Genomic DNA, 12421 nt, shown 5'->3' on the forward strand with positions numbered 1-12421 from the left:
GGTTAAATAATCGCTGCAGGGTCCCAGTGGGAGCAACTTGCATCTATAAATGACACTAGCAGAACGTACATAAATGAACGTCATATGGCCACGTACCACGACTCAGCGTGAGGTATGTTAAGCTGACGTAACCACATGTTCGAATCGAGTTAAAACCTGTTTCACAATTAAAGGCTCATTTAATGCTAATTTAATGCTAATTTAATGCCCAATTGCCAAATAAAATGCTCCACTATTTTTTCAAAAAACCGAAGGCTATGCTAGCTTAGCGTTAAGCTGACGGAAGCCCATGTAAAATGAACGTTGAATCGCGTTCTGCCCCATTCACACAATTAAGGGCTCACTTAGTGCTCATTTAATGCCCTATTGCCCAATTTAATGCTCTACTATTTTTTCTTAAACCGGGAACTACGCTAGCTTAACGGTAAGCCGACGGAACCCCATGTAAAATAAGCATTGAATCGAGTTCTGTCCTATCACATAATTAAGGGCTCATTTAATGCTCTCAAAAACCACAAAGAATTATTTTCCAAAAGCCACCCCTAATAGTGAAACATCACCCTTGATATACATGATTCACAAATTGTAAATCTGACCATACCGTAATTAAGAGCTTATTTAAGGCTCATTTAATGCCATATTGCCAAATTTAATTCTGCACTATTTAAAAAACCCGGGGGTACGCTAGAGTTTAAAAAAACTGAAACATTAAATTTGGAAATACGGCATTAAATGATCATTAGATGAGCACTTAAGTATGGTATGGTCAGATTTACAATCTGTGCATAATTTATATTAAGGGTCTTTTTTCAGTATTAGGGGTAGTTTTTTTGAAAATGATTTTTTTGTGGTTTTTTAGAGCATTAAATGAGCCCTTAATTGGGTATTGAATCAGCATTAAATGATCCCATAATTGTGAAATAGCTTTTAATTCAATCCGAACACGTGATTACGTCAGCTTAACATAGCCCTCAGCGTGTCTACGACGCGCTTTGCACCTATCGCTGGGAACTTCTTGACATAAACCTTCAAACCTGAATTAACCCTTGATGATTTGAGAAAAGAAAAAGTTTGCTCTTTGACAAGGACTGTTCTTCTACATTTCTGTAAACGTTTCCGTGCATTTTCTTGTCAAGTAGCTCTTGGTGGAATTTTTCAAACTCTGCTTTCTTTACTTCGGCTTTTAGAAAAGAAGCATCTAGATGGAGTAACGCACTTTCCTCACTTCTGATGTTAAAATTCAGGCCAAGGGTCTCGGCCGCCTACTTCGCGGCTTTCTAAAGCAACGCTTTTTTGCCAATCATGTAATCGCTCCTGACGATTTTTAGGAGAAGATCTCTTATCATTTCCAACGATGCACGCTGTACTTAGAACGATTGACACTGGAGATTGATTCAAGAGTCCACGTCCGCCTTGACGACGTGAAATGTATAATGTCAAGGGCCTTAAGCTCGTTCCTCGTTCGTTGAACAACCCCATACGAGTAGAGCATAACCTTGAAGCACAAAATGTTGTTTCTTTTTGTTTTGTTGCTTTTTTGTTGCTGGACGCTCGTGACCGCTGGCACGCTCGCTTGGCGGAACTTCTTTGGACTAATTTATCGTGTCAATTATGCATATTTGTTGTTTATAGAACAGCTTTCTGCGTTTTCCAGTGTTGAGACTGTTACTATTTTATTTTAATGTCTTGCTATGCACATCATCGTTATTAATATCCGGATATGGTTCGAGTGGATCCGGTATATCATGTTCATTATCCCTAGCACCTATGCCTTCAGCTTCAATCAAGTCTTCGTTGTCCACATCTTCCAAGGCGAGTTCATCAATAGGAAGCTGCTGCTCCACTTCAATTTTGATAGCATTTGGTATGTCCATTTTCGTCGCTTTTTTGGTTGCTGTACCTCTTCTTCTGCCTCTGGTTGTATGGCCATACGCCTCTGGAGGATATGTTGGTGTCGTTTTTCCACGCCAAATCAACCTGTTGTTTAATCTCCATTGCTCGGTCTTCTGTCACGTGTAGATTAGTCCTGATGTCCATCAGCTTAGCGATAAGATCTCGCAGTGCGACTTTCTGTATATTAGGATACTTTGCATCAAATTTGTTTCTTAAATTGTATCCTTTTTCCATTTTCGTTACAAACTTCGCATTTTCGTAATAGAGACGCACCAATTTCTCTTTCATTGTGGTATCCCACTTCATGCTCTCCCACGGTATTTATGTCGAGGTGGTTGGCTGCAAATAGCTAACGCTAGCCAAAACATCCTCAGCAGGCACAGTTGATGTTTCACTGCTTACCGTTTGTTGCAGATGTTTTTGCTGTCCAGCTGTTAGATTAGTGAGATCTTCCTGACCATCTCGCACCTCACCATTGCCACCGTGCTGCATGCTGTGGCTCCAGGGGTGCCCCGACGATCCTCGAGAAGCGACAAGCGTTTCAGTATCTTTAATATACCCTCCATTATTATTTGGGTTTTGCTGTTCTTCTTATTCCCTCTCCTCTTCGTTATCAGCCTATTTGGCATGGGAAAAATTAATATTATTATTATTCTGGGTTGAGACCGTAACAGCCCCTGACGCTTGGGTGATCCCGATGCGTCCTCTTGTAAGCCTTGAACGAGGCCCCATAGCCCTCTCCATAGGGAGAGGATCGCTGCCACATTGTTGGCTAATATTTCAGACTCATTGATGCAGTAACTACCTGTGAGGGTTACGCACGCGTTTCCCCGCAATCGCAGGGCAGTGGCAAAGGTTATGAGTAGAAGGGTCATTATCCTTTCCGCACAGACAACAGAGGGGACTTTCTTCAAGCTCTATTTTATGGCTGTGATACCGGAGGTTTCCTTGTGATATAAACATTTATGTTAGGACCTTTACTTCATTCCTCGTGAGCTTGATTAATTATTTCGATCGGTGAGAGATTAGCTTTAAGCCCAAAAGTGCTTTAGCCTGTCTGCAGCCAGAGACCAAACCCCACTTATTCTGATGTTCCTCGGTCAGCCAACTGTTAATATCTTCAGTGATTAACCTAATGGAAATGCCCTTCACTGGCTCGGGTCTAGTAAAATTTTCTTTTGCTGCTAGCTTTGCTAGCCTATCCGACATCTCATTGCCCTTGATGTCGCTGTGTCCAGGGATCCAAAGCAGCGTGACTTGGTTTTCTGTCGCTAGTTTATTTAGAGCCTCAAAGCACTTCCATACTGGTAGGGACGTGATCGTTGTTCCATACAGGATCATTATAGCAGCCCTGCTGCCTGAGCAGATACTAATGTTTCTTTTATTGTCATACTGCTTTGTCTTAAAGGCGCAGTGGATCATGGCCATAATCCCAGATTCTAGAACTGTGGCATAGGACGTCATCGCAATTTTGAAGCCTATTCCATTCCTTCTACGATATGCACATGCTCCTGTGTTCCCTTTGTTCCTGGAGCCATCGGTAAACTAGTTGCCTCCATCACTGGGCAGGTGTGCCTCGCCGTTAACCCATTCCGCTTTCGTGGATAGGCTAACTTGATACTTCATGTCGAAGAGGTAGCGACGAGTCGATATTTTATTCCTGAGCATACTCAGTGTCGACCTCCTCGCGATGTCGATTGGTATTCGCACTACTATCCAGATACTGCAATCGTTCTCCATATTTATTTTCAAAGCTGCCTTCGCAGTCACGGCCTTGATGGCGAGATGGAGGGGCTACAAACCTATTAGTGCCGCCAGACCCATCGTGGGAGTCGACTTCGAGGCACCAATGATGCCTCTCAGAATCAGTCCCCTGATCCTTTCCAGTTGAGACTTCACACTGGACAGTTCAACGCTGCTCTTCCAGACAACCGCTGCATAGGTTAGCCTGCGTCACAGGATCGCTGTATAAATCCACATAATTGTCTCCGGTTTTCAAGCCCCAGATTTTCCCTATGGCTCTCCTACAGAGCCAAAGAGTGGCTACCAGCTTCTTATACTTGTTTTCCAGGTGCTCGTTTCATGACTGCTTCTTATCCATAATGACTCCTAGTTATTTGGCTCGTCCTTTGATTTCCCGTTGTTGTCCTGACAGTTTCAAGGTACACATGGTTCACCACTTATACATTTTGGTAAATACAACTACATCCGTCTTACTCAGATTGACTGATAGTCCAGTCTTCTTACACTATGAGTCTACTATTCGTAGTGTCTGTTCCATTACTCCGAAAAGCGCATCCAGATGCTGGCTGCGCACGATAACCATTATATCGTCCACATAGCCTACAACGTGGTGACCCTGACTCGTGAGCAGATGAAGAAGTCCATCCTCCATGCAGACATCCCGGGTCAACGGTATGTTAAGCTGATGTAACCACATCTTCAAATCGAGTTAAAATATATTTATTTCATATGGGGTTCCGTCAGCTTAACGTTAAGCTAGCGTAACCGCCGGTTAAAAAAAATAGTGGAACATTGAATTCAGCAATGGGGCATTAAATTAGCATTAAATGAGCCCTTAATTATAGTATGGTCAGATTTAGAATTTGTGTATAATTTATATCACGGGTGGTTTCTCAGTAAGAGGGGTGGCTTTTCGAAAATAATTTTTTGTGGTTTTGAAGATCATTAACTGAGCCCTTAATTACTTGATGGTACGGAACTCGATTCAACGTTTATTTCACATGGGGTTCTGCTTAACATTAAGCTAGCGTAACCGCCGGTTAAAAAAAATAGTGGAGCATTGAATTTGGCAATGGGGCATTAAATTGGCATTAAATGAGCCCTTATTATAGTATGGTCAGGTTTAGAATTTGTGCATAATTTATATCACGGGTGGTTTTTTAGTATTAGGGGTGGCTTTTGGAAAATAATTTTTTGTGGTTTTGAAGATCATTAACTGAGCCCTTAATTACTTTATGGTACGGAACACGATTCAACGTTTATTTCACATGGGGTTCCGTTATCTTAACATTAAGCTAGCGTAACCGCCGGTTAAAAAAAATAGTGGAACATTGAATTTGGCAATGGGGCATTAAATTAGCATTAAATGAGCCCTTAATTATAGTATGGTCAGATTTAGAATTTGTGCATAATTTATATCACGGGTGATTTTTCAGTATTAGGGGTAGCTTTTGGAAAATAATTTTTTGTGGTTTTGAAGATCATTAACTGAGCCCTTAATTACTTTATGGTACGGAACTCGATTCAACGTTTATTTCACATGGGGTTCCGTTAGCTTAACATTAAGCTAGCGTAACCGTCGGTTAAAAAAAATAGTGGAGCATTGAATTTGGCAATGGGGCATTAAATTAGCATTAAATGAGCCCTTAATTATAGTATGGTCAGATTTAGAATTTGTGCATAATTTATATCACGTGTGGTTTCTCAGTATTGGGGGTGGCTTTTGGAAAATAATTTTTTGTGGTTTTGAAGATCATTAACTGAGCCCTTAATTACTTTATGGTACGGAATACGATTCAACGTTGATTTCACATGGGGTTCCGTTAGCTTAACATTAAGCTAGCGTAACCGTCGGTTAAAAAAAATAGTGGAGCATTGAATTTGGCAATGGGGCATTAAATTAGCATTAAATGAGCCTTTAATTATAGTATTGTCAGATTCACAATTTGTGCATAATTTATATCAAGGGTGCTTTTTCAGTATTAGGGGTGGCTTAACGTTAAGCTAGCGTAACCCTCGGTTTAAAAAAATCCGAAAATTGTAAAGCCCGGAAAATGTGCCTAGATCAGGTGAGCCAAGGCATCCCCTTTAGACTCTGAATATCCCCCGACGGGAAATTTCGTAGTGCCGAGAATAGCGTCCTGATTTCGAGAAAGGCGCTTATCCAGTCTAGCCGCCTCTGCTACTTTCTCGATGTCAGTGCAAACGTTTTTCCAGCTTTCATGCTTTGCCGTACGTATTGCACTCATATATTCATCCCTCATCATCGTAAATGAGGTCCATAGTTCCTTCGTTTTGCCAGTACTGGCACGTCTGAAACTCTCTCTGGTTTTTACCCAGCCTTCTGGACTCTTGAAATTCGACAATTACTTTAATAAGTGGATTTGATGGCTTTCGTGAAAATCTCGGCCGAGAGGTACGGAGAGTGATTTCAATGACTTCCTCCCTGACTGAGTTACAAAACGTTGGGGTGTTCCCTGTTTTAAGAATATCTAAATCAGTAGTAATTAGATATTCCAATAGATCGTAACCTCTTGAGTTGGTGTCAGTGATGCCCACGAAATATGGTGGGAGCTAGCATTGCACCCCAGCAGAAGAGGACAATCCCTTACCTTGCAATATTCCACCAGTGTACGTACATCCACTGGTGGGTTGGTAACGCTGTCATATGGAAAGTAAGCCGATCCCATGACTAGCCTTCCTATTCCTTTAAGATCCGTGACTATCACCATCAGGTCTCTGGAACATAGCTCCAGCAGCGGGACGACGTTGACTCCCTTCGCCAGTATGCAAGCCCTTGGATTGGCCGCCTTGGGGTCCCTGTAACAAAAGCCAGCCCCCCGTAAACCCCTAATGGTATTTTGAACTAACGAGGGTTCCTGGATTAGTGAGATACCTGTGTGCCTCGCACACCGACAGGCTCCACCTGCCCCGGACTGGAAACCTTAAAGTTGACCTGTCCAAAGTGGTAGAAGGGCCTGTTGTTGAGGACTGCAAGAGTCCTTGTCTGCGACTCAGGAATTTGCACATCTAGGAGATGTTTGGGTGCCGTTCCCGCTGTGTCCTCTTCCTGAGGCCTACCGTGCCTGAGGATTCGCCAGGACGCTCTTTCAAGTGAGGGGTTGAATCCCTTGAACTGACGGAGGACCACAGACGGGTCTTCTAGTTCACCTGGGAACCACGCCGTGGCCCTAACCATTTTCTAGAGCAACTCCGCCCACCTTAAGAGATGCGCCTTCCCAAAGTCTTGGCTCGAACACAGTCTTGTGTAGCCAAGCTTTAGCCGCGGGGTCAGCTGCAACAAATACAAAGGCCCCTCCCCTGCAGAAGGAGGTCTTGATTTGTGGCCATTGATCTTCAGACACTCTTTCGATCGTCCTCTGAGCCCTTCACTCGCTTCTGAGCTTCAGTGCTGGATAACAGTGTTATGTTTGCCGATGTTCCAGGTATCGCAGCTGCTTCACTAGCCTGCTACTGTTGCCTCTTGAGTCTCCTTTTCAGAGAACCATTCATGCGTTTCTTCTTATTGGGGGACTGATTGGCCGCTCCCCTCTTCATAGCCTCACTCAGAGGGGCCATCAACCCTTCATCTCTTGGAAGAGCTGAGGGCACAGCAGCCGCCTGAGTTTAGCTTGCCTGAGAGACTCTCTTTCCTCTCTCGGCCACCTCCTTCTCTCCTTCTTTTTTATTTTTTATTTGATCCATTTTGGTTCCCACGAGGAGCTAGGGAAATAAAAGGTCTGCCTCTGCAGAGCCCTGCATGCAAGGGTAAGAGTAATTACGCGGGGAGGTCGTTCGGTGTCCCCGAGAGGCCGTTAGAACACCGTCGTAACTCCCAGTTACAAAGTGACACGGGCACGATCACTCTACATCCATGGCTTAGGGCTATGGTCGCATTGAGCGAGATACTCAACGGATACCCGTTAGCATGCCACTATACCAACGGTGACCTGTTTCTTGATCGCTGTGCGGACTGCAGGTCATTCCTGTGCTGATTCCAAACTGTAATCAGTCCAGAAGGGACCTCGACCTAGGGATCCAGAAGGCCCGTGTTAGCTAGGCTCTGTCACCCTTCTATCATATTATAATCATGCATACCAGAAGAGCCCGTTTATAGAAATCCTTTTCAACCACCTAGGAGAACCCGTTTATAGGGGTACTATCGTCCATATCTATACGCATTCAGGCCGAGGTCCGTTTGACCCCTAGGGGAGACACAGTAGTACCTCGTAGGAGTACACTTTGTCCAAGTTTGAGTTCGTTCAGAGAAAGTAATTATTCAGGGTGAATACACTTGAGAAATTATACCCCATATATAGAATGTCCCAGACTCAAATGTCCGGACGTGAGTTGAAGTCCAACTTAAATATTTGACATATTATGTGTTTGAGCAGATAAATTTAGTAATTAAAGATGCGAAATTTGTATCTATATACTGGTCAGCTTTTAATAATAATACAACAAATTTATGTAATAATAAATCTTACACAATCTGAGAAAAAAGATCCTCTAGCTCCGGTGGGATTCCAACACCGCGTAGACTGACTTTTGCTGGCTGACCGGTTTTTTTTTACCGCTACCATACTTAAACTGCGGTCGCGAGCTTTGATGGTTCTAAAACGGGCATTGGAATGTATCTATAGAAATGCATCCATTCTGTTATGAGTCCTAGGTTTAGAGCAAGTTATTGATGTATAATGCCCGCCATATCTCCACATAATCGGCACCGTTCAACCATGTCTTTAAGCAACACATGTTTGCGATATATTATGCTTATTAATTATTATTATTTATTAATCTTATTTTTTTCAAATTTTTGCTTGGATGAACCCGGTTTTTTATCATAGCCATGAACTAAGTCAAGTGACTGATTAGGGGAGGATGTTACAAGTTAATTTAATACGATATTTGAAATCTCTTGCGATGATCTTATAGGTACAAAATTACGAGCATGGCGTAGTTTAGAGTTTGTCTTTTACAGCTATTATACGATCATGGTTTCGTAAAGCAAATTATCCTGACTTCTTACAACACTGTTCCTTAGAGTCCGGTCTCTAGCCGCGAATGACCTTAGCGGCAAGCGTTACAGTTGGAGATGAAGGTTTCGCTTCTGGATACTTTTTTTAAAGCTATTAACCTTTGTCCAATGTTATGAGGAACAGTGCTTTCGGATCAGATGAAGTGATCCCAGAAGAAGAGCCTTTTGCATCTAGTTCGTGATAGACTGAGTCTGAGGCTGGCAAGCCTAACTGTTGTCAAAAAAGTACACCTGAACAGTGGCTTATAATTAAGAACTTAAAAAACGATAAGGCTGATGGGTAGAGTATTAACGCTGGAATGCTTAAATACGGTGGCGAGTACATAAATCACAGGTTTTGCGAATTGATGAATTTATCTATAAAAATTAGAGAAGTCACAGACAATCGGAAAAAAGTGATTATCGTACCGATATACAAATGAAAGGGAGATAAAAGCAAGTGCAATAATTACAGAGATCAGATCACACAGGACATTTTGAGATTAGGAAAAAAAGTTGACTCTGCATTTGTTAACCTAGAAAAAGCATTTGACAAGTTAGATAGAAGTAAACTTTGGGCAATCCTGAAGAGAGTACGGAGTGTATGGATAGCTCCTACTAGCAATAAAAGCAACATATACTGGTAACAAAGGAAGTGTAACGGTTAATAGAAAACTGAGTGACTTGTTTGAGATTATGCAAGGTGTTAGACAAGCGTGCGTTGTGTCCTTTTGGCTATTTATTATATTCGTGGACAAGTTTCTAAGAATGTCCCTATTCGAAGAAGAAGGTTTCGATCTCGAAACAGTAATAGTACGTGGGTTAACCTTCGCAGAAGATAAGATGGTTATGGCAGAATCAATCGAAGACTTACAAAGAATGTTGAACAAACTGAATACAAACATGAAGAGAAACTCTGGTGTTTGAGGGAAAGAGTGAGAAAACAATATGCAACATTGTCTTAAATGATGAGAGAATAGAACAAGTTGATAAGTAAGTATATCTCGGTAGCCTATCCACTAGTTACGGTAAGATAGATGCCGAGTATGGTAGCGAGAACGTGGACCTATCAAGAAAAGGACAAGAGTAAAATTAAAGCGATTAACATGACTTTTCTGGGCATGATATGCGACCAAACACTGATGGATAAGGTGAGTAATGAGATAATCCTCAAAGAATGTGGTATCGAGCAAACACTAGTTGATATATGTGAAAAAAATTTTCTAAGATGATTTGAGCATGTTGTGAGAGTAAAAGATAAACGACTAACGAAACAAGTGTATCAAGCTAAAGTGAATGGCAGTGAGACTCGAGGCAGGCCAAGGATATAATGGTCAGAATGTATAAATGAGACTCTAATTCGAAGAGATATAAGAAGCTATAGAAACACGAGGACGAGAGACCAGTGTGCTGATTAAGTCAGGCTGGTAAGACCTGACCCATTATTTGTTTGTGCGTTTGTGTTTTACTTTTCAGACCTGTGGGGACTGTAAGTTTACAGTGTTTAAAGAACAATTGAAAGTCAAAGTTGACAATGTTTATTGGAAGTAAGAACAGATATATATTTATAATAAGTACCTTAAAACTTACATTTACCTTTCTACGCTTGAAAGCATAAGAGAGGTGTTTTTCTTGTCGATTGGATCTCCGTATAGTAATGCAGAGCAGCAAAGAAACTCTACCGGATGTTTGTATTAGTGAAAATGTGCACAAGAACTTTTCAGTAGTGGTGGTGTGACATACTGTCCTAACAGCTACTGAATCCACACTTTAGTCCTTTTCGCGAACATTAACACAGCCGACTTTATTCGGAAATAGACTCACTATACGACGACCGAAAGTCTCAGCCGAAGGGACTGAGTTCTAAGCTCGACGATTCGTTACTCACTTTACGAAAACTTGAAGTACGCGATTCGTATATCGAAGATATCAGTACGACTGCCGGGAACGTAAGAAAAATTGCATGGATGAGAGTAGGGTTTATATAGTCCCGCGCCTCCGTGCTAAGTACAGGGTGGAAAATTTCTTGATCTGCACGTACGATGATATTGGTATCTCAAGGTGAGGGACATCAGTGACTAATATGTCCGCTTCGCCAAGAGTCTCGATGCTCTCAGAGCCTCTTATCTTAACCTCTTAGGTGTATGAACTCTACAGGCTAACTCAATTATATTTGTCGAATCTAGTAAGACACTTTCGGTTACATTGTGTCTTTTTTACAACGTCGTTCACTAATACAATGCACTGACTGCCATATTTCATGAATGATTCATTAACTACTTATGTCATGTCGATGCTGCCTACATAGGGTTTTCTGCTACTTACCATGCGCCAGACAAGCAATCGGTATTTTCAGAGTCTGAATCTTCCAGTGGTAAGGGGCCATCCCATATACCACGTGGACACTTTAAGGGGGGAGGGGAGTATGGCAAAATTCCACGCTTGTCCAGGAGAGAGACCGGAGGGGGGTCGAGCTAGAATCCACGTGGACACACATTTCCCTAAATCTGTGAAAAAATATACTGTAATGAGACAAACCCATTGAGGACGATTGTATGGTGCTAAAAACTAACAATAAGTTTGACTGGCAGCTCCTGAGTGGTACCAAAGTTAACTGGGAAACTTTCATACATGTCAAAAATTCGAGTGAAAAGACATAATTTTAGTACTCTTCAAACCCATCGAGGATGATTGTTTGGTGCAAACAACTAACAATTTGACTGGCAGCTCCTGAGTAGTGCCAAAGTTGACGGACATTTTAATCAGCAACCGGATGAAAGTTTTGTCCTTTTCATGAACTAAAATTTTAATCTATAGGATACTTCTATAAAAATAATATGTATATAAAAAAAAACTACGAAAATCTTACTTTTTATGCAAATTAACAGCTCGCAACAATGGGTTTCAAGAGTACTAAAATCACGTTTCTTGACTTGAATTTTTGGCATGTTTGACAGCCTGCCAGTCAACTTTGGCACCACTCAGGAGCTGCCAGTCAAACTTCTTGGTAGTTATTTGCACCTAAAAAATCATCCCCAATGGGTTTCAAGAGTACTAAAATTACGTTTTTTCACTCGAATTTTTGACATGTTTCACAGTCTGTTAGTTAACTTTGGCACTACTAAGGAGCTGCCAGTCAAACTTATTGTTAGTTTTTAACATCCAAACAATCATTCCCCCTGGGTTTGAAGAGTACTAAAATGACGTTTTTTCATTCGAATTTTCGACCAGTTTAAAGATGAATTGTTGCAAAATGCACCAACAGCTGTTAGCTATTCAACGAGTTTCGAACTGTTGACATATGAAAACAAAAAAATCTGAAATTTTAGTATGTACTTAAATGACGTCCATGGAATTGTCGCGACCTCCCGGACATTTTGAAGACTAATAATATCTATATTTTTATAAAATGCGTCCACGTGGACTAAGTACGGGGAGGGGGAGGGTTTTCCAAAATCCACGGCTGTCCACGAGGGGGGGAGGGGGGGGGGGGGGGGGGGGGGGGGGGGGTCAAAAAGTGGTGAAAAATTGTCCACGTGGTATATGGATGGCCCCTAATGCACTTTTCGTTACGTTGCGTTTCCTACTCTATCTTTAGCAGCATATTTGCCATATTCAGATACAGAGTCTAATGAGATTTGTTTATTCACCGTCTTTTATATGTGAGAAATTTTCAGTTGAGTTTCTTGAAAGTAAAGTAGATTGTGTCTCAAGCGAGTACATCAAAAAATGTAATTTACGGATGTAACAGAACCTCACAGGATAACT

General features: G+C 41.7%; 1 protein-coding gene across 1 annotated transcript in view; it reads left to right on the forward strand.

Annotated features, from left to right (window-relative positions):
• The window catches only part of LOC117175795 (josephin-2), a 40063-nt gene that overhangs the window by 24145 nt on the left and 3497 nt on the right, over positions 1-12421 (forward strand). The gene's annotated exons all lie outside the window — the stretch shown is intronic.

Source organism: Belonocnema kinseyi, chromosome 1, assembly GCF_010883055.1.
Source record: "Belonocnema kinseyi isolate 2016_QV_RU_SX_M_011 chromosome 1, B_treatae_v1, whole genome shotgun sequence".
Classification (NCBI taxonomy): Eukaryota; Metazoa; Arthropoda; class Insecta; order Hymenoptera; family Cynipidae; genus Belonocnema; species Belonocnema kinseyi.